The sequence below is a fragment of the Lepus europaeus genome, chromosome 1, assembly GCF_033115175.1.
Source record: "Lepus europaeus isolate LE1 chromosome 1, mLepTim1.pri, whole genome shotgun sequence".
In the NCBI taxonomy this organism is placed as follows: Eukaryota; Metazoa; Chordata; class Mammalia; order Lagomorpha; family Leporidae; genus Lepus; species Lepus europaeus.
Window position 1 is genome coordinate 45,402,280 of NC_084827.1, and position 23,701 is coordinate 45,425,980.

The 23,701-nt window shown below is 44.5% G+C and overlaps 1 protein-coding gene across 6 annotated transcripts in view; it reads right to left on the reverse strand.

Annotated features, from left to right (window-relative positions):
* Positions 1-23,701, reverse strand: part of LOC133775431 (uncharacterized) — a 274,170-nt gene that overhangs the window by 235,312 nt on the left and 15,157 nt on the right. The gene's annotated exons all lie outside the window — the stretch shown is intronic.

Consider the following 23,701-nt stretch of genomic DNA (forward strand, 5'->3'; position numbering starts at 1 on the left):
AGAACAATCCTTCAATTTTCTGTTGTTATTTTGGTGGGATTAAATGTGAAAAGCTTAGAAGTGCATGGCTTTTTATTGTTTTTAATTTTTATTGATGTAAAGAGGCAGAGAAGAAGATATATACACACACAGAGAGAGAACCTACTTGCTGGCTCACTCCACAAATGTCTGCACTGCTGAGAGCTGGGCTGAGCCCAAAACCAGGAGCTGGGAACTCAATCCAGGTTTCCCCTGAGGGTGGCAGGAACCCAAAAACTTAGAGACAACAATGTGTCAACAAGGGTCTGCTGGAGTCAGGAGGTAGAGCCAGGAATTGAACTCAGGTGCTCTGAGAGACACAGCTTTTTAATCGCTAGGCTAAACACCTGTACCCTCCATGACGTCTAAAAACTTAGCTTTGATCCCCATGAGTGACTGAAGGGTGCTCCAGGGACACAGAGTTGTGTCAGTCTCTCAACAACACATTGTGAGGCATGCTGAGCTGTTAGCTATTGTGCACAAGCTAATTATGTAAAACATTAAGATTTAAAAGAGGAAAACCCTCAGAGGGCAAAATCATGTAGAACTACCACTGGAGGTGCAGCAAATTAAGCTGTAGCCTATGACCGCTGGCATCCCTTATGAGGGCTGATTCATGTCCCGGCTGCTCCACTTCCAATCCAGCTCCATGCTAATGTGCCTGGGAAAGCGGTGGAAGATGGCCCAAGTACTTGGGCTCCTGCCACCCACGTGGGAGATCCAAATGGGGTTCCTAGCTTCAGCTGGACCCAGCCCTGACCATTGTGAACAGTTAGGGAATGAACCACCACACGGAAGGTCTCTCTGTTTTTCCCTCTCTCTCTATAACTCTGCTTTTCAAATAAATAAATAAATCTTTAAAAGAAAAAAAAAGAAGAACCTATCATTAACTTGGGTAGGCTCTTTTTGATCAGAGGGTTTGCCTATTAAATGCTCAAGAAATAGACAAGAAAGGACCTTGGATGAGATGCCAACAGATTCAGATCCAGATGATCAGTATAGGGTTCTGAGCTGCCGTGACACGTTGTAGCGTGGGCCGCTCTGGAAGGAGCATTTCTTTCTTTTTCTTTTTAAAGATTTATTTATTTAAAAGACAGAGCTACAGGGAGAAGTAGAGACAGAGAGAGAGGTCTTCCATCTGCTGGCTCACTCCCCAGATGGCCACAACGGCCGGAGCTCTTCTAGGTCTCCCATGCAGGTACAGGGACCCAAGGACTTGGGCCATCTTCTACTGCTTTCCCAGGCCATAGCAGAGAGCTGGATCGGAAGAGGAGCAGCCGGGACCAGAACCGGCACCCACATGGGATGCCGGCGCTACAGGCCAGGGCTTTAACCCACTGTACCACAGCACCAGCCCCTGGAGCATCTTGCTCACCAAATTATCTTTCTGCTTTCCCATCTGTCCCCAGCCGCTCTGCAGTTTGTTCTGTCCTACCACTGAGATAGCAGTGACAAGTGTGCCTTCCAGCTGATGCACAGAAGGGCAGGTATGCATTCTCCAAGCAGTTTCTTGTTCTACTGCTGGGGAGGAGGCCTGAGGCTCCAGGGATACAGCTCCAAATGCCACAGTCTCTATCCACCAGGGTTCTTTGTTAGTAAAATGTTTTCGGCACCAATGAAAGGAAAGGCCACCACAAAACACACCAAATATGGGAGTAAGTGGAAAGGTTTATCATTGGGTGAGGGAAAACCTGACAGACTGCCTCCCCAGGCAGGAGAGAATAGCAGCCTGTCCTGGGAGAACAGGTCTTATATAGCTTTGCAGAGGTAAGGAAGTGGGAGCAGCAAATCCCATTAGGGTTGGGGGTGGAGCTGATGCTTGTGATTGGGCCATTTGGTCACCTGATTTCTAGTGAGCCAGACTGGGCTTAGGAAGATGGTACCATTTTACTGACATTCCCCCTTTTTGTTTTCTGTGAAGCAGGTGTTGTATAGGATTACATCGGCCCCAAAAGTCCAGGACAGGTGGAGGGATGATAATCATCTAGAGCTGCTTCCTGCTGACATGGGGTGACGGGTTACTCTCCGCTGGCATGGGGTGATGTCTAAAGTGGTGATATCCTGGGTGGGGAGCCGCGTATATCCCTGTAGCAGCATTTGGTTGACCGTCTGGTTGGTAAAGGCTTTGGTTTGTTCCATTATCACCTCCTGTAAACACTGCTAGTGAGGTGATTGGGCTTTGGAGACCTCGGATGGCATCAGCTGGTGTCTCACTGGACCTAGCGACCTCCTCTTGTGACTGGTGGAGTTGTTTTGGAGTTGGTTGGTTAAGATAACGTTGGGTCCCAAAGCTGCTCCTGAGATCACTACAGAGGAGAGGGAGGCTGTGAAGCTGATCCCAACCAAGACTGAGAGAAAGGCCGCTCGTCTCTCGCAGGTAGAGGAGTTTGTGTGTAGAAAAATTCTGAACAATCACCACCTAACTTACAGTAAGCAAGGCTGGGCTTAAAATGAGGCTTCTTGTACAAAATGGCAACAGGCCAGAGCCTTAAGATGGCGTCACAGATGAGACCGCACCATTTTACCAACATTCTTCCCTTTTGTTTTTTTATAAAGCAAGTGTTGTATCAGATGACATTTTTGAGTGGAATTCCCTTGTCTCCACTTTCCCATGTGGAGTGTGACAACCTGTGTCTGTCACACACATCACAGAAGCAAGACATACACGTCTGTGTCCACCTGAAATTCTGGGGTGAATGTGTCAGTGTCGCATGGTCTAGGTCAATACAGCAGGCTTTCTAGATCTTTCTGTGAAAAAGGAAACACCATCTGGAGAAAGGATGAGCCGTCTGAGTTTCAAAGTCTTTGAAGGAGGTTACTCCCTGGGTTGTCCCTGTCCCTTCGGGGAGTGGTAGAGCAGGAAGTGGGGTCATATGGGGGTTGCTATGTGACAGCCTCCTCCTGGTGGTTTTTCTTCTCATTCCCCAGCCTCCTCTTGGGATTTCAGGCTTGCTAAACACACGGTACACATCAGTGAAATTATTCATTGTGGTTTTCATTTGAATGAGCTAGTTTCCGCTCCTAAGAAAGGTCTTAACAAAACAGGAAGTTTTTCTTGGATCTAGAAATGGAACTCTGCCTTCTGACATTAGTTTTTACTAACTTCTGCAAATCTCAATTTTCCTACTTCCCTGTCAGAGGGTGGGGCAGATATGAGGCTACATAAAACTAGAACATGCTGATTAGTACGGTAGGAGAGCTGGGGCTGGCTGGGCCTGGGGGTTGGGTGGATGGTGAGATGGCAGCTAGACCCGGCCAGAACAACTCATCCCATCTGCTCACTTTATCTCCCACTCTCTTAGACAGCCCCTTTGGCCTTGGGGAACACAGGTATAAAAGACTAAGAAACCTTGGCTACTCCTTGGCAGCAACCCTTCTCTCACTTACGTATCCCAGATCTTTCTCAGAACATTTTAAAACATGTTTACTTATTTGAAAGGCAGAATAACAGAGCAAGAGAGAAAAGTCTTCCACTCACTAGTTTACTTCTTAAATGCCTGTAACAGCCAGGGCTGGGCCAGGCTGAAGTCAGGAGCCCAGAACTCCATCTGAAAATCCCTTGTGGGTTTCCAGGACTCAATTACTAGGGTCATCATTTGCTTTTTTCCCAGGATCCATTAGCAAGAAGCTGGATAGGAAGCACAGAAGTCAAGACTTGAACCAGGCCGGCGCCGCGGCTTACTAGGCTAATCCTCCGCCTTGCGGCGCCGGCACCCCGGGTTCTAGTCCCGGTCAGGGCACCGATCCTGTCCCGGTTGCCTCTCTTCCAGGCCAGCTCTCTGCTGTGGCCAGGGAGTGCAGTGGAGGATGGCCCAAGTCCTTGGGCCCTGCACCCCATGGGAGACCAGGAAAAGCACCTGGCTCCTGCCTTCGGATCAGCGTGGTGTGCCGGCCGCAGCGCGCCTACCGCGGTGGCCATTGGAGGGTGAACCAACTGCAAAAGGAAGACCTTTCTCTCTGTCTCTCTCTCACTGTCCACTCTGCCTGTCAAAAAATTAAAAAAAAAGACTTGAACCAGTGCTCTGAGATGAGATGCAGGGGGTGAGGCACCCCAGGGCCCACCCCTTTCTCAGATCATTCTGTGCCTCACCCATCAGATTCTACTCCCTGGAGGCGGAGATCATGTCTGCCTGGTTCTCAACTCTGCCTGGTTCTCAACACTGGCCACATAGTGGGCACCCAGGGGTGCTTGAAAGAACGTAGGAGGAAATAATCGATTATCACAACAATCTTAAAATGGGGGTGGGAATTGGGAAAAACCCAGTGTAATGAATTTCCATTTTTCAGATGGAGAAATGGAAACAGGAAGAATTTAAGTTACTTGCTCAGGGCCCCAGAGAAGTCAGTCAAAAGGGGGAACTAAGACCCAAGCCTCCCAATTTCTATTTCCTTTGAACTGTATGATAGGTTAAACCCTCTTCTCACCCTACTCAACACACACAATAGTGCAGGCCATTTATCATCAGCATTATATGTCAGTCACCACAGGACAGTCTATGTTCTATATGCCTCTATTTCTATTATGCCTATCAGTTAACTATATCAAAATCCTAACATCACTATCACTGGATGAAGGGGTCTCACAATGTTGATTCTAATTCTTAAGTTCTTTTTTTTTCTCTAAGATTTATTATTCATTTGAAAAGCAGAGGTACAGAGAGGTAGAGGCAGAGAAAGAGAGAGTTCTTCTATCTGCTGGTTTACTCTCCAGATGGTTGCAATGGCTGGAGCTGGGCCGATCAGAATCCAGAAGCCAGGAGCTTCTTCCAGGTCTCCCACCTAGGTGCAGGGGCCCAAGCACTTGGGCTATCTTCAACTGCTTTCCCAGGCCATAGCAGAGAGCTGGATCAGAAGTGGAGCAGCTGGGACTTGAACTGGCACCCATATGGGATGCCAGCACTGCAGGCAGCAGCTTTACCCACTATGCCACAGCACTTGGCACCCTTAAATTCTTACAGACCTGTAGTTTCTATTTTTTTCCACAAGAAAAAAAAATTGTTATTTATGCTTATCCAAAAATAATAAATGAGGGAGTGGGTATTTGGCCCGAGGCGCTAGTTAAGATGCCCAGGTCTCATGTTGGAGTGCCTGGGTTCGTTGTCCAGCTCTGACTCGTGACTCCAGCTTCCTGCTGGTGCAGACGGTGGGGATGGCTCAAGTCATTGGCTTCCTGTCACCTGTGTGGGAGACTTGGATTGGGTTCCCAGCTTTTGGCTTCAGCTCCAGCCTCACCCCAGCTGTTCTGGGCATTTAAGGAGTGGAACAGTGGATAGGAGTTCCTTCTCCCTCTCTCAAATTAATTAATTAATTAATTAAATGGGGGGGGAGGGTGGCCATTTTTCTTAAGGAACTCAACAGGCTTCTAGTCCGGCATCCTGAGTTGTTAACCAGGTATGCTTGGAGCAGCAGAAACTGCTAATTATCCCTGGATCCACACTTTCCTAGCTGGAAACTCAGTTACCAGCTTCCCAGCCTCCCTTGCGGCTAGATGAATGTGGCTATAGATGGAAGTAGAAGTGATGTGTGTTCCTAGCTGCACTGGTGCCTTTCCAGGGGAGGCCGTCTTCACCTTCCCCTCTGCTTGAATGTAGATGCGAGGGTGGGAGCTGAGCAGCTCTTGGGGACTGAAGGTGGCAGTAGGAGAGGAAAATGGACTGCTCACGTGGCTCAACTGGCACTTTCTTGATACAGTTGTGAAACTTGTGTTCTAACAGCAGATCAAAACATTGAGGCAAACAGTGTTCCTGAAAGAGAAATGTGTTCTTTGGGGTGGGGGGTGGGGGTGAATGCACAACGGATGGTCATGTTTTCTTTCGTTTATGGACACAAGGGCCCAAACCTAACTCAGTGATCAAGCGTGACTCCTTAATTCAGAACATGTTATATAATAGGGATGGTAAAGAAACCGCAGAACTTCCTCTGGTATTTTCAACAGAAGTTTGTGTGCTTGCGCACTTGGTTTCCAGCTCTTTCTGCCTGATTCAAACCACCCCCTCCTCCTCCAGACCTAATTCAGAATGTGTGCATGTGTGCATGTGCTGCAAAGGGTTCTGTGTAGGAGGGCTGCCCGACGGAGCCTTGCTGCCATCTGGCCCCTTGGGCAATGTGGAGCGTTCAGGGCCATGGCTGCCCCTTACTGCAACTTCAATCCAATGACAGGATCGCAGCTGTTCCCGTGGACACACATAGGATAAATTAAGGTGACTAAGGGTGAACCACGGAGCAGCTTTTAAAGAAGCTCAAAACAACAGACGTGCATAACCTCGCAGCCGCCTTGAGGGCGTTAGGAAATGTTGGGCACAGCTTAGCTCTGGGCCTCTAACTGAGGATCCCTCAACAGGTGTTGGGCTAGGGTCTACCTTCCATCTGAAGGCTCTGCTGGGGGTGCATTCGCTTCTATGTGCATTCCTGTGGCTCCTGGAAGGTCTTGGGTTCTCCAGGAAGCAGCACCTTCTTAATAGGAATGTTGAACTTTCTGGATGGCTCCCAGGAACACAAAGTATGCTTCCTTTCTGAGCGGAGGTGGCTCAGCTAGCCAGAGATTTCAGCCAGTGATTCTGGTCTTGGAACTTCCTACGTCTGGTGGAGCCCCTTTTATAGCCTACAGCCAGAAGGGCCCAATTTAGAGAGGGGCTGGTCTGAAGGCCCCCTAATCCTAGTACTCAATAACTCTAGTGTGTTCATGAACTTGGCAATCCACACAGGCCCCTTGAAGACGACTATAAGCCCTGACTGGCTATACTGAATGGTCTTGTTGGAACTCCCTCAACTTCTGATACTCACGGTCAAGGTACCTGACATGACTTCATCTCCTCCTTTTCAGTTGAGGAATCGGAGAACTTAACATAGCAGTAGCAGCAGCAGCAGCAGCAGCAGCAGCAGCAGCAGCAGGAGGATTTAAATCTTATTCTGCGTGAAGCCAAAGCCCATTTTGTTTCCAGGCCTCAGCAAGCAGAGTTGCTCCAAAGGCTGGAAAGTCTTTGGACTGCATTCCAGGCCCCATCAGCATCTTCAACGAGGAGCTTTGTTATTTGCTGTACTCAGTTGTGCATTTCCAGAACTGTGGGCACACCCATTTTCAAATGGTAATTACTAGGAGGCTTCCCAGCACCAAAGGCGCATCAACAGGGAGTTGAAGTCCCAGTGGCACTCTGATTCTGGGTTCCCTCCGCTCCAGCACAGATCACTGACAGCTGACCAGATCGGGGCTGTCTTCCAGGGTATTTACTCACCCTTCACACCTGACCCTTCTTCCGTCACTTTGTGAAACTTCTCAGTTCCGAAGACAACGCCGGCTGATGCTGTGCCTGCTTTGAAAACCTGCATCCTCTTCTGTAGAGGAGGCACTGAGACCACAGAACTTCTCCCGGCCCTTGTTTTGCTGAGGCTGTTTGTGGACATAAACTCTCAGTGCTTGTTCTAAAAGTTCCAGAAATGCTGGCTTCTGATGAGTCTGGCCTGACCAGAAGAGCAGATCTCAAAAAAAAAAAAAAAAAAAAAAAAGGAACCAAAATCCCCAGAGGTTCATTTGTTTCTAAGTTGCGACCTCCCCACCCCCTGCCCGTGGCTCTGGCTTTGATTTATAATCTTCACCCGCACAAGTCTTAGGCGGGAGCCCTCAGAGAGGTTCAGGTATAGAGCAGGAGGAAGCTTTTAAGGGGGTGGGCAAAAGAAGGGAGAGAGAGTTGGAGAGAGGCAAAGCAATTAGGCGAGACCACATGGCTGGCTAAGTGAATGAGCCCGGCTGATTGAAGGGCTGTTGAATGTGGTTTCGCCCCTGAGACAGTCCTTTGGTTCTGCCACACAGCTTCCAGCCGAGAGCTCATTGCCCAGTGTGCTGGAACCAGGATGGCCAGCCTGTGAACCCCCCTCCCCCTTTGTCGAGGTTTCTTTTATACGCTTGCACAGCCAGATCGCAGTGTTCCCAGCTGTAAGGCTTGGGATTTGCAGTTTATCCCCTGCGGGGTAAATAATAGCAGCTGCAGTCTTCTGCCAGCAAAGAACTTGCTTCCCTGGCTTGGAGGCTCAGGCGGCGATGGCAAATGCAAAAGGTTTTCTCAGAGAGAAAAGCAGGGACCCCATGGGCCACCCTTGGACACCTGTGAAGTGTCAAGTGACTGTGGGCCACCACAGCTCTAATTATTATCATTCTGCCAGGGCCGGATGGGAGGGCTTTCTTGAACAAGAGGAAGCCTTGGAACTGGAGGCTCTGGGCATGAAGCAAGCGCCAAGATTCTCCTCACATGCATTTCTGCAGACTGTGTGACTCAGAACTCTCCCTCAGCAAGGTTTCTGATGAGGTGTTGAGGCCACAGGCCCTAGGGGTAGATTCAGGTTGGCAGTCTGGCTCTGCCACTTATTATTTGTATGGCCAAGCCCAATTTTTTCCCCCAGAAAATGGAGCACTCTACCTTACTGGATATGGTTGTAAAAGGTGGAACTGAGGTATATAACACTTAGAATAGTGTCCAAATGCTAACAGAGGCCCAACACATGGTTAACTGGTAGCTGTGAATGAAGAAAGTAATCTGGTTTTGTACTGAGACAATACAAGGAGGGACAACATTGTGACATGTCAAATCCAAGGTCATATATAGGATCAACCAGACTCCAGGGACTCCGTGGTCAGAAGCACCCAGTATTTTCTTCAGCAGGTTGGTTCCTGGGGGAGCCCAGGAGGTAGTGGTGCTAAGCACCCAAGTCCATGTCTGTCAAGAACTATAGATAGTTTCCTAGAATACCGGGAGAAGGTATCTTCTGGATTGTGTCAGAGCAAACATCTACCACATAAGCCTTCAGCTTCAACACTAAAACAAGTCTTTGTTGAGAGTATGCTACCACAAGTACTGTGAAAGGTGTAAAGAAACCTAACATGCTCTGACTTCAGAACTGGCATGAATGGACTCAGCAAAACAGGACCACAAATTAGAAGCATCACTTTGTCTTCATTTTTGGGGGTTACTCTAGCATTCTTTGTACCCCCAACCAGTGGATTATGACACTTGAGTCAAGACTAATTTTTGGTCTTCAAACATGTTTAGGATTAGACCTATTTGCATGTAAAGAATAGCTAGCACTTATGGCCTCTCCTGTGTGGGCCATGCATTGACGTTATACATACCAGCTCAGTCCTCAGAGGAACAGTGTCTGGTGCTTTTATTCTCATCCTCATTTTACCAGTGAGAAAACTAAAGCCATAAGGAACTAATGCAAGGTCACAGCCTAGTGTGTCTTGTGGCCTGGAGATAACACTTAAGTGCTGAGCAGCCGGATGTCAGGAAAAGTAGCAAAGGGAATCAAACTGAAATTGGCATTTCTTCCAGTAAGGATAAACTATGCTTTTGTAATTTAAGACTCGTGCACTAGAGGGCGCTAAAAGATACCAGCTGTGGCAACTGTTTTGATTATGCAGTTCCCACAGTGGTGCAAGACATATAATCAGCGAGGGATTCATGCCAAAAGGGCCCTCCCAAAAAGGGTATGACGCAGCTTATGATAATTGAGAAGCTGTATTTCTATCCCCTCAATTAAAAAAAGGCCTCTTGCGTTCTATTGAGCAACTCATAATTTGTCTCTACTTGATCCTGATTGCTATTCCAAGTGCCTTTCAGTTAGGTGTTTAATTTCTCTTTGCTCTGCCTGATGGGTGGGGTAGGGAACAAGTAGGGTGAATTGGTTGAAAATAAATTCTTAAAAATTGCACTGCGATACATCTCACTTTATCTTTTAAATTTTATTTTAGCAAAGTAAAACATGCATTTTAAAAATATTATCCTCTGAAAATTGAGGAGTTTGCTAATATTCATCCTTTATACATAGCAGAATTTACAAATGTTTTATTGTTTTCCACTATTACAAATACATTATCATTACAGATTTAAAAACATAAATAAAACTCTGCATTATCTCAACACCCAGAAGAAATTATTTGATGCACAGAAACTTAACTTTCAGAAAAATGGGATTGCTTTTGTACATGTTATTTCATTAATGATTTATTATACATGATCATCTTCCCATGGCATTATTCGTTTTATTTTTTACAATTTTGTTATGGTATAACTTAAAATGCCTAAGTCCTAAGTCCATACTGGATGCATTTTTAATTTACATAGAAATGTATAACCAGACCTCATCCTTCCTCCCAATCAACGCTACCTCAAAGCTAAGTGCTCTGCTAATTTGTCACCACAAACAAAATTTTAAAACTTCATATTAATTTTTCTGTCAACCTTGAAAAGATGAGCAATATTCCAAAGAATAAGGAAACCTCCAGCTCCACAACTGGTGTGGGAATCAGATAACTTCGCTCCACTCTGTGAGTAGTGGCTACTGATGGTATCACTCAGGGCCAATTACCGGCCGCTGAGAATGGTATTTGAAGGGGCAAGGAGGTAGCAGGGGCGGCAGGAAGCAACTGAATCCCAAGTTAGCAACACAGCCCGGAAGGGAAAAGTTCTAATTACTCAATATCTCAAAACGCAACAGGTACCATAGAAGTCATCAGGCTGGATTCTGCCCATTTTTCTATGTTTAATTCTTCAGGACGCAAAGCTACAAGTCATGAGAGCCACTCTGGCATGTCTCCCTTGCTCTAAGAACCCGCCGACCCGCACCTGATTCCAAGCCCAGCTGAAGCCCCCACAAAGAAAGGGCGGAGGGAGTAGGGGCGGCCTCCAAGTGTGCTGGGGAAAAAGCCACCTCCTCCCCTCCCCTCTCCCTGCCCAACCTCGGCTCGGCCATCACCCCGGCCCTGCAGGAGCACGCTGACTGGAAGCGGGAGTCCCGGAGACGGCTCGCACGGCTCGCACACAGCCGCCCGCGGACGACGCGCCGGCCGCCCCGAGTGAGGCGCCGCGGGGAACCCCCCGGGGCCTCGCGTGCACCCGTCACGCACCGCTAACGACAGGCGCGGCTCTAAGCGCTTCGCACGCTTCCTCTCGTCTGTCCCGTTCCTAAACGAGACGCTCGGGGTCGTTCACTGTTTCCGTCCAGACACGGCTGGCTCGCGGGGGCCGGAAGCAGGAATTCAAACAGGCCAGCGCCGCAGCAGGCCCTCGTCCCCCCACCGCGCCCTGACCACCCGCCCTTCGCTCTGGGCGCACAGCACAATGGACTAACCGGCCGCGGCCAGCACTTCCGGAAGATGGCGGCCGCGCGGGCCCACGGCGACGGGTGCGTCCTCGCAAAGTCGGGAGGGGCGCGACTGCTTTGTTTAGAGAGGGGGCAAGAGAACACAGAGTAAGCGGAGAAAGGGAGTTAAAGAATCCGAACACGAAGCAAGCCGCAGGCTCGGGCCGCCGAGAGCGCGGAGCGGAAGCGGGCCCCGCGGCGGAAGTGCGTTGCCGGGGATCCTACGAGGCGGCGCGGGGGAGGACCAGCGGCGGGGGAGCTTCAGCTGGCTTGCGCGCCACCTGTCCTCCCCGTGACCCGAGGACACCAACGGACTGCGGAGCGCTGCTGCCGGCCCGCGGGCCGAGCCCGAAGCCTTCCGGAGAGGCCCGAGAACGGCGGCTGCGCGGCCCGCAGGGGCCTCCGCTGTGACGCAGGAAGCAGCGGCGGCCACGCCCGTGACCGCGCCAGCCAGGGCTGCCGAGCCTGGGCGGCTCTGCAGGGCTCACGGTACCACCCCACCGCCTGCGAGCAGGCGCCAGAGGAGAACGGGCCTGGCCGGGGGACCTTGGGTGTGTCCATCATTATGATACGTCAGTCACACAGCAAACACAGTAACAGGGCTGTTCCTACAAAAGGGCAAAGCTGGGACACACGACCGCTCCTCTTTTTGGTTTGACTGGTTTCAAGAGATCTGAAGTCCGTTCTAGTGTTTCTTCTTGAAGAAAAATACCTCACTATGGCTTCTCACCTCCCCCACTTTAAATGGTCAAGGTCAGCTGAGGGAAGAGGTCATTCTAGCTGGAAGCTAGAGTAACAAGAGAAGCTACAATAGCATACCTCAGACCTGAACAGGGTGCTGCTCCAACTTATCAGCGTTTTCTCAGAATCTCTGCAGCAGGCACGGTTTCTAACTAGGAGCCCGAAGGTGGAATTTAAACTGTGTGTGTGTGCGCATTACGTAATGCACATTTAAAACCGTCTGAGAGGGATCCGCCGGCTTTTACAGAACTCTCAAAAGCTCCATGGCATAAAACTGATTAAGAATTCTTTCGTTATTTGGGAGCTAGGGAAGTAAGTCATGTTAAAACCGTTTAAGCTTATTTTCTAGGGACTGCTAGCATATGAAGCTTACGGTCTTGGCCAGTAAAAGACCGACTCCCGAAATCACGCAGGCATGTTGCTTTCCCCTATTTTCCATCTTCTGTTGACAATCAGACGTTTGCTTCCTCATTGCAAATAATTTGGCTCCATGAAATCATCAGAAAAGAAAGGATTCTGATCGTTGCCTCAATCCATACTTTGGGAAGTGTATTACAAAGAATCGGATTGTCAAACCTGGATTTCCTTACACTGTTTTCCAGTTATGGGTGAGTGCACAGGACACTCATGTAATCTGTTAAAACATTTTTCACAAAGTCCATGACAAACGGCCATTCGAGTAGTGGTGTATGTTTATGTTGAACTCACTAAAGACAACTTTAGATACAAAAGTTATGATTGTTAATCACTTTAACTTATTTGGCAAGGCCAATCGGTGAGTTCTCTGCCTCAATTAACCTCTAGAAGTGGTATTTTATAAATATTCCAACCTCCAACAAATATCTTTTATTTTTAACTTGAAGTCATCTTAAACCATGTAGCTTTCCTATTCAACAGGAATAGAGAAGAGAGGGAGTATCAAATCTCAGCTGTGATGCAATTCGGCGTTCAGCTCAAAATAGCACTGTTCTTTCCTCCCTCTTCTTTTCCAGGATTGCACTGAAAATTCATAGTTCTCTAAAATGCAAAGACTGCTCAGATGTGCTCCTTTTCACCATTGCTCATGCTATGCCCTGTAACATCTGCATTCCAGAAAGGCTTGTTAAAATACTGTTCATAATACATTCTGTAAATGAGGAGCTGAACATTCTAGGATCAGATCTTATTTTGAGAGTGGGACTTTTTTTTTTTTTTTTTTACAATGAAGTACTGAGTTGACTTTAAAGCTTTCTCATTTAAGACATTCTGGCTTTGAGATATTTTCCAAGTATATTAAACCATCTATTTATGATGAACACTTTACAGTTCTTTTTTACCTTGCTGATGTTGACTGAGGCCTAAAGGTAGCAAGTGCTGGAGCTAGCAAATCAAGCCTTGGCAAAGACCCTGTACCGTGGTCACAATTAGCAAATACCTAGTAAAATTAGTTGGCTAAGTCCAGTTAGATGCTCCCTAAAGATGTGACAGATGCTCAGTTCATATGGATATGTCCCCGCATGATGCCTATCAGCCCTACACCCAGTGGGACATAGCAAATTCATGTCACGTACAGTGCTGAATGTGGTCAGATCTCCTAAACAGTATACAAAGGTACTTCATTAATGGAATTAGAGGCAAGCATTTAATCCAGCTGTTAAGGTGCTGGCTGAGACACCTGTGTCAATATGGCTGCGCCTGGGTTTGATGCAAGGTGTGGGCTCCTGCTTCATGCAATTGCAGACCCTGGAAGGCAGCAGAGGTGGCTCAAGCAAGTGAGCTAAGTCCCTGCCACTGGCATGCAAGACCTGGACTGAGATCCAAGCCCCAGTCCCAGCCAGTGTGGGCATTTGGGGAGTGAACCAGCATATAGGAGCTCTATCCGTCTTTGTTTTTAAAAAAACCAAAAATTCCCACACAAAACCTTTTAAATCCATGTGTAGTTTTTTCATAATATGATTTTTCCATAAACTTTTGGGAATACGCTCCTACTTTCCAGGTTTGTATATTGCCTTTCACTGCTATGTTGTTCTGCATAAAAAGACTTAAAAGGAGGAAATTTAGACTACCAGGCAGCTAAAAGCAGCTGAGGAGAAACACTACTATATGCTTGAAATTTTAAGGCTGATCTAATTTTTTAAAAACTAAACATTTTTTCCACTTAAATATCCTGCTCAGTCTCTCCTGTGAAATCATTAGTACAATAAACATTGTTCATTAAGCACTTCATGAAGTCAAGTCTCCTTTCGGGGAATGTGATTAAATCCACAGCTTGATTTAAAAATTTGGCACAGGAGTCACAGGCTGCCCCAGGAGGGCAGCTACCCAAGGCATGTACATATATTTATGACCATTTTTAAGTCTAATATAGCTTCCATAATTGCTTCATAAAAGGCTTCTACTTACTGAAGAATTCATCGGCTTAAAAGACCATCTTTACTACGTTTATGCCCAATTCACTTTATTAGCAGTCTGCCAAGTAGTAAGTATTCATAGTAGTAATGAGTGAGTTCACTGCACTGAGACTTTAACTTTGTAGTGCCATCTTTGAAGGTTATGCTTTCCCAGGGGGAAAATAATTAATGTAACTTATGCAATTAGTTTATTCTCTTTGAATAGTGAGCATGATATAGGCCTTGGCTCACAATTTATGTAACCTGTTAGCTTCTGTTTTTCTTTAAAGCTAAGAACACTGACAATGTGATATTTCAGAGAATGCTGTTGTACCACCAACTACCTGCACCGTCTAGTAGCTAACAGTGAGATTATGTAAGATCCCCATGGAGATGTACTGAGTTTAAGATAACATGCCTATATTTTCTAGTTACTGTAATGGATCTGCTTTAATTATATTTCTTCCTACATGTAACTAAGACATGGGGATAAAGCCCTTTAACCCAAACATTTTTTTTAAATGTCAGTATTAACCCATTTTAATGACCATCAAATTATTCCATCTACTGGCTGGGACATGGTGTATGACTATTTGCCTGCTCACTAAAGAGTTGCGAATATTTGTATTCTCACTCCCTGGGTAAGCTAGCTTCCCTCTTTTCTGGGCACTGTGATCCTTTGATGATCAGCAGGGTGTAGCATTATTTATTTTTTAAGCCTTGAGTTCCAAATAGTCCTCTTGTCCAGAATCCACAACTTATTTGTATAGGATCCTATTTGGAAATACTTTAAACCTTTAACAGGTCACAGTCTCAGTCACATATTTAACCCCTTCCTCCCCCTTTCAGTAATCCCTTAAAAATATATTAACTCCTGGACTGTAAAAACACAGGCTGCACTTGTGGGAGTCTGCTCATTCCTGTTCTTAATGGGAAAAAGGCTAAACAAAGCTGAACTTCATGCATATATATGTATGATTATAGTAACTCATTAAAAAGTGCTGGTTGAATATTTAATTCAACTTGGCCTTCACTGAAATGCTTTTTAGCAACTCAAATTATCACTAGTGCTTCTGTTTGGCCAATTAATACAGCAAGAACAAGTATCAAAATATACTCACCGTATACCCAGGGGAAGAGAAACTTAATGGTCATAAACTAAAAAATAACTAGAATATTTAAGTTTATTTTAGCAACGTAAGTACAACCATGCACAAAAATGGATAATTTTCCAGTTTTATATACATATACACATTTCTCACATTCAAATAGCTCCTGAGTTTGTCATCATAATTCTAGTAGCAACATAATGGAAATTACTGTTCTTATATAAATATTCCCATAGAATTAAAAAAAAAAAAACTTGAAAAAGAAATGACATTTCTTAACCAGCTTCTTGTTGGTTAGTAAACTTATGGAGTGAGCTTCAAGTCCAAATAACTATGGTGTTTACCACCTTCCTACTCAATTCCTCATTTTATTCATGTTCTGTGGAACACAATCAACTCAGAATAAATGTATTCAGCATTAGGGTCCAGAGGAAAACAAGAGCTGATCAAAGATCCAATAAAACTGTTCCGTACTAATGGTGGCTACTTAAACAGAGGCCCATTATTGTCCACGCAAAGGTAGGAGCTAGCAAACACCAGATACCTTGGAGGGTTTTAGGTTAGGCCAATCCTATGTTATCAGTCTCCACTGATATTTGCTAAACTTATGCTGAATGTAGCAAGACTGACATTTGTGATAGCCTACAGATCCACTTGCTCTCAAAATAAAAAAAAAAAAAAAAGTCTGAGAGGAATTTTAATGGGGTGTCTTGTTCATGTATTTAGCACTTGTTTAACTCTGGTACCAGGAATAGTGATACTTCAGAGGAGTCTCTAGGGACAACAGAAATCAGCAAATGAAAAACAAAAGAATGAAGACCCTGTTCTCTTTCACACCTGTAACTCCAACCCCTGGATGCTTAAACAGCACCTGATTTCTAACTGCAGCCATTCACAGGTTATCCCTCACTGCTTCTCTGAACAGAAATAATTAACACAATGGAATGTTGGAAGGATTAAGGTTCACGCTTCATTTGTTTCTTCAGTTATGAATTTATCAGGCAGAGGGAGTTAAAATATAGTCATCTTAAAAGAATTTCTCTCCTCATTCTTTTATCCAAAACTCCAGAGCTAATGGGCTGTTGTCTATGCTTTAGCTTTAATAAAATAACATCAGTACCAAAACTACTATGTGATCTCTGCCAGTGCTCTGAATGTCAAAGTGAAGAAACCGGCCAGCATAGTGGCACAGCAGATAAAGCTGCTACTACAAGGCTGGCAATCCATATGGGTACCATATGGATTTGAGTCCTTGCTGCTCCACTTCTGATCCAGCTCCCTACTAATGTGCCTGGGAAAGCAGCCAAAGATAGCTCAAGCGTCTGGGCCCCTGCCACTCACCACCTGGGAAACCTGGAAGAAGCTGGCTCCTGGCTCTGACCTAGTCCAGCCCTGGCTGTTTCGGCCATCTGGGGAGTGAACCAGTAGATGAAGATTCTCTATATCTTCCCCGTCTACCTCTCTACCTCTTTCAGATAAATAAAACTTTAAAAAAAAATCGAGGCTTACAAAAAGTTCATGAAAACATGATTACTAAAAACTACACATGGGTTTAAAAAATTTTGACTGAAATAAACTTTTTTTTTTTTTTTTTTTTACAGGCAGAGTGGACAGTGAGAGAGTGAGAGAGAGAGAGAGAGAGAGAGAGAGAGAAAGGTCTTCCTTTACCGTTGGTTCACCCTCCAATGGCCGCTGCGGCCGGCGCACCACGCTGATCTGAAACCAGGAGCCAGGTGTTTCTCCTGGTCTCCCATGGCGTGCAGGGCCCAAGCACTTGGGCCATCCTCCACTGCACTCCCGGGCCACAACAGAGAGCTGGCCTGGAAGAGGGGCAACCGAGACAGAATCCAGCGCCCCGACCAGGACTAGAACCTGGTGTGCTGGCGCCACAGGCGGAGGATTAGCCTAGTGAGCCGCGGTACCCACCGGAAATAAACATATATATATTCTTAAAGGTTTATTTATTTGAAAAGTAGTTACAGAAAGGCAGAGGAAGAGGAAGAGGGGAGGGAGAGAGAGACAGACAGACATATCGGTCTTCCATCAGCTGGTTCACTCCTCAGATGGCCACAACGGCCAGAGAGCTGCACCGATCTGAAGCCAGGAGCTTGGAGCTCCCTCTAGGTCTCCCATGTGGGTGCAGGGGCCCAAGGATTTGGGCCATGTTTTACTGCTTTTCCAGGCTATAACAGAGAGCTGGATTGGAAGTGGAGCAGCTGGGATTTGAACTGGTGGCTATATAGGATACTGGCACTGCAGGCAGTGGCTTTACCCCATAAGCCACAGCACCAGCCCCTAAACTTTTCATTTGATTTTGCATGACCACTTTGAAGTATCCTCATAATTTAAAAAGCAGATAAATGCTTATTTACCAGTCTAAGCTGGGGATTTCAAACACAAGGGATCAAGGAATCTGATCCTGTAATGAATAAGTTGAGCTCTCTCAGGATGGAGGTACAAGCTAAAAGATAGGTGTGGAAAAAAATATCTCCCTGACCAGCACATTATCCCCAAGGAGTTTAACTGTTGAAGAAGTCTAACTACATTTGGAAAGCTGCTTGATAAACATACAAAAATGTGAAATTACATAACCACTTGCAACCTGCACCCCATATCGGGCTGCTGGTTTGAGTCCCACCTCTGCTTCTAAACCAGCTCCCCACTAATGCACCAGGGGAAGGCAGAAGATGATGGCCCAACAGCTTAGGTTTCTGCTACTCACGTGGGAGACCTACATGGAGTTCCTGGCCTAACCCTGGCTATAGAGGACATTTTGGGAGTGATCCAGTGGATGGGAGATCTGTTTTGCCCGTTCTTCCTTTCAAATTAATAAATATTTAGAAAAATAAATCTTTAAAAAAATAAGTTTAGCCCATCAGAATATTTTAAGCTTCTTAGAAAAAAACTTAATATTACTGTTCTGATGAAGTCTCCAAATACAAATTAGCAAAAGAATTAAAAAATCCTCTTCAGGGGTACATGGCTAAGATGAACCTCTATTTCTATGATTTATTTACTATTGTTCTGGATGGTTTAGAATTTAATTTTTAAAAAACAAGTGATTATCAGTGATTTATTATATTCCTAAAGAGACAGGTAAGCTGCTAGAAAGGTTTTGCCTTTTGACTTCAGAGAACCAAGACTGGCTTCCAAGTTTGTTCAGGAAGCCAAACACCTAAACAGCTATCAGGTAGTACATCTGAGCTTGTGCCTCAGCTAGGTTACTAAGTGCCTGACTTCAAGAGGAGCAACTTCACAGTTTGTGTGTCTGTTCCTCAAGTACAAAATAAAACGGTGGGATTATTTAATATGTAATTGTTTTTTGACAGGCAGAGTTAGACAGTGAGAGAGACAGAGAGAAAGGTCTTCCTACTGCTAGTTCACCCCTCAAATGGCAGCTACGGCCGGCGCACCGCGCTGATCTGAAGCCAGGAGCCAGGTGCTTCCTTCTGGTCTCCCATGCCGGTGCAGGGCCCAAGCACTTGGGCCATCCTCCACTGCACTCCTGGGCCACAGCAGAGAACTGGACTGGAAGAGGAGCAACTGGGACAGAATCCGGCACCCCAACTGGGACTAGAACCCAGGGTGCCGGCGCTGCAGGCGGAGGATTAGCCTAGTGAGCCGTGGCGCCGGCCATTATGTAATTTTAAATATATGCTTCGACTTAATACAAAAGCCAGCTGTTCCAAGATACTTATCTTTATTGTTAAAACTTTTATTTACTTGAAAGGCAGAGACACAAACAGGGATAGTCATCTCTCATTTGCTGGGTTATTTCCAACAGCCAAGACTGGACCAGAACAAAGTCAGGAGCTGGGAACTCAATCCAGGTCTCTCACATGGGTTTGGGGACCCAACCTTCTGCCTCTCTAGGAAGACATCAGAAGCTGGATTTGGGAGGAGAACTGGCACTCTGATACGGGATACGGGTATCCCAAGCAGTGTCTTAATCACTATGCCAAACACCTGCCCCAAGGAGACTTTTATTTTTAAAGTTAGGTAATGAATCATGATACCAAGATTGGAGTTCACTGTTGAAGTGCTGAATCAATTTTACTAAGCAAAATCTCCACATTCCTGGAACTAATCCTAAATTTCTATCACACACTAAAGACTGAGCAATGAGTTCACTGGAACTTTTCATGACAACCTGTAGTAAACTAAACATCAGTTTATTCTGCCCTGAAGTTCATGTTAAATGCAGCCTTTTTCCAAAATGAGGGCTTCTCATTCCCAGGAATGTTTACTATCAGCATTAACTTCAAAGATAACTTTTGAATTGCAGAAGAAATGGTTCATGGCAATAGTGTCTACAGCTTCTCAGGTTGGCCAAAGCTAATACCACAATACTCCCCCAAAGAAGGATCTTTGTATTGTGGTTGTTTTATAGAAACATTTTACTGAAGCAGAGCATCACGTACCAAGCACTTGGGAATGTTTTATAAAAACGTAGATTCCTGGGCTCACTAAATAGTTTAGCATACCGAGTCTTCAGGAATTGCTGTATCTAAGAAAATTAGGAATGTGTAACAGCAAATTTTTTGTTTTGTTTTTGGGACCTGTGGGTGAGGAGCCCAGGAGATTTGTGTTTTAGTAAGCTTCCTAAATGAGTGTGAGGATCAGACTGGTTTGGGAAGGTCACACACAGCATTTCATGTATTAGGGAGACAGCATGAAGTCCTGTTACCTGGTTCACTCCCCAAATGCCTGCAATGGCTACAGTTGGGCTAGGCCGAAGCAGAGAGCCTGGAGCTGAGAATTCAATCCAGATTTCCCACATGGGTGGCAAGGATTCAACTACTGGAACCATTACCTGCTGCCTCCCAGGGTGTGTACTGGCAGAAACCGAAAGCCAAGAGCCAGAGCTGGCTACTGAACCCAGACATTCTGATATGGGATACTAGAGTCTTAAATGCTAGGCCAAATGTTCACCTCAGGAATCTTATTTTAAAAAGTGGATAAAAAAAAAAAAAAAAAGACTTGGAACCCATGACCTACTACCTTAAGCATAAGAATCTGCTTTCAGTAACAGAATAAGCTATTATAAGTAAATGACTAAATTCTTGAGAATTAAATGCTTTATTATGTTTGTACTGGTTCTTTATGTAGTACTTGTAATACCAATGTGGAAAAAAAAACCTTATTGTCATCTATGTGACAGAATAAATCAACTTATTGCTACAAGGTCTTGAAGTGACTTTTAACTTAGTGCCCAACCTTCCCAAAGAATTTAACTTGTTATGGGAGGGATTAGTTAGTGAGCACATTAATAGTCTCAGCCTTATAAAATCAGGCAGCAACATAATCTGCGGCTGAGTGTAAACTATTCATAACAGAAGAAGCTAAGTAACTTTCTGTGAAGACATGTACATATATTTTTACCAGTGCCATTTGGGGATGCACACCTGTTTAGTCCCTAATTACTGCACATTGGTATGCACTTACTTATCTCCACATTTGTAGGACTGAATCTACTCTTTGAAATAAGATGCCAAAGTCTACCTAACTTCCATCCTGTTAATACAGCTGTTGAACTATTTAGAAAGAATAACTGTGGGAAAGTTTTCTGTTCTGAAGTAATTAAATATCTTATAGTTCTTTTTAAAAAACATTAGGAAGGACGGTTATATCTGAAAAATAAGAATTATCAACTTGCTCAATTGTATTTAATACTTTTTTGTGAGGAGGTTTTATTTGCAATGGATCGATAACTTACACCAGAATATGTTTACTGGAGATGGCTAGTCTTTCAATGGAAACTAAGAGGAATAGATGTCCAATTGGTTTTATTTTTCCAAGAATAAGGATGGCTACTTTGGGCATGAAAAAATTAGCAATTCCAGGTTCCCTAAACTTAAACTACAAAAATATATCTCTAGCCCTCTTTCCCACTTTAAATTTTGAAGCTATATTGTGATTTTCCACGTGAGACCTAATTAATTGAAAATTTACTTGAGCACTCATAATGTCCTGGTGTCCTAACGTAGACACTAAGTATTTGGCAACAGATAAACTGGATCCTTTTACCTGAGGGAGACAATACAAGTTAGGGACTGTGTTCAAGGGCTCACATTCTAGCAGGGTGAGATCTAAAGAACTACAACGAACTGCAAATACACTATAATAGAACTGGGTGAAAGGCACAAGGATTATAAATAACAATGGACTTTTGAGAAGACAAGACAATCAGAGAAAGCTTTACAGAGGAAAGACACTTGCACCAAAGGGTTGCATTCACAAGATAAACACAGAGTGTTGCACAAAGAGATAATAGTTGTGTACAACAGGAAGGCAGTACAAGAGAACAAGGCAAGTCTGGGAGAATTCAAAGTGGTAATAATACGTAGCTGGTCAAAGATTTTTGATTGGAAAAAGGGCAAATAACCAGATCAGAGAGCCTCGTATGCCACCCTAAGGATCATGTACTTTGTTAAAAATTTTTAAGTACTTTATACCACGCTCACATTTTGATTAAATTATTTTGAAGTTTAACACATGAATTGTAGCATTAGGTTAATGCCAGGATTAGGTAAGCTAGGAGATTTTTACATAGCGTGCGCACTTTCTCTCTCTCTATATATAAATGTATGTACATATATACAGGCAAATATTCAGAGTAACTATTTCAGGCTGGCACTAAAGTAGTGGCAGTGGGGAAGAGAAGGGGAGGTAGAACAAGAAATAGTTGGAATAGACATACTTTGGGGACGTGGGCATGGAATATTATAAAACTGATTCCCAGTTTTCTGATTCCTAGGTTTCTGATAAGTTGAGACCATAATATTGTCCATTTGAACCCCATTTTTTAGTACTACATAAGCATTTTAGCAAACTCACACAAACTAGAACATCTTTTTTTAAAAAAAACCTGCTTTCTGGCAGTATGATTTGTTGGAGAAAATCCATCTGTAAACCTATAACCCAGAGAGAACCAGTGAAATTGTTCTATTTTTCTCAACTCATTTCTATGCAAAAACATACAATATATAAAAGTCCCACAAAATGCTAATCTGTATATTTTTGCCATTATTTCTTCATAACGTGGTGTTTTGAATAATCCTTTGGAAATAATTTTGGGCACTATTTATTTTATTTTGACAGCTAGAGTTACTGAGAGACAGAGAGAAAGGTCTTCCCTCCATCGGTTCACCCCCCAAATGGCCGCTACGGCCAGAGCTATGCAGATCTGAAGCCAGGAGGTAGGTACTTCCTTCTGGTCTTCCAAGCGGGTGCAGGGGCCCAGGCACTTGGGTCATCCTCTACTGCCTTCCTGGGCCACAGCAGAGAGCTGGACTGGAAGAGCAGCCGGGATTAGAACCTGGCACCCATATGGGATGCCGGTGCTGCAGGTGGAGGATTAACCAAGTGAGCCATGGCGCTGGCCCGGGCACTATTTAAATGTTAAAATTTTTGCTGGAAATTTACAAGCCTTTCACATTTATCTACTTCTAAGGCTAACCTGTCACAATTTTAAAAAACAAGTGCTGATGGCTATTAAATCCAATTTTAATATCTGAGACAATTTCATTTTAAAAACTGATTATATGATAGTCTTTGAGCTGTACCTTTCTTAACTGTAAGACAGGTGAGATACATGATTTCTAATTCTTAAAATCATAAGACTTTATTTGCTGTTAAAATACCCATTTTAAAACTAAGTGTTGGAATTAGAATGCTGCTATTTACAGAAAACTAGCAACTACACTGGTTTTCAAATTACTAATCAACAAATCCCCGAATCTGAAAGCTTGATTAAAATCACTCTAAAGCTTTGTGAACTCTTTTATAGTTTGCTCTTACATATATTGCATCTCTAATTCTACCAAAATCCCCACAGGAGTTTCATAATTATTTTGCTTTGTTGTGGATATGCAGTTATTTTGATTTATTCTAAATCCTTCAGAACATTATCCTACCTTTAAACAACACATCTGTATTCCAGGAATACATAATAGGAGCCTTTCCCATCTTAACTGTTTATATGTTAAGAAGACTTCAAGGAGTCACAAGACCTAGATTATGAAGCAAAGGAGTCCTTGAATAGGAAGGAACAAATCTAACCTGCTTCCTGGGTAGCCATGGAGTCACTGACCACTACCAATGTATAAGGGAGTTACTCATATATGTTGACAAAGACTGTTTATCATGCTTATAAGCACTTTTATTCCAAGCTACTCAAAGCCTTCAGGTAAACAATACCTCTCTGGGTGAGTAATAATCAGAATAAATAAATAAGAAAGAAAATCCTACCAGTGAGAGGAACAAAGAGGCTACAAAGGAGATGAATAATCAAACTACTTTAAATTCATAGCTCCAGGTCCAAATAGCCTA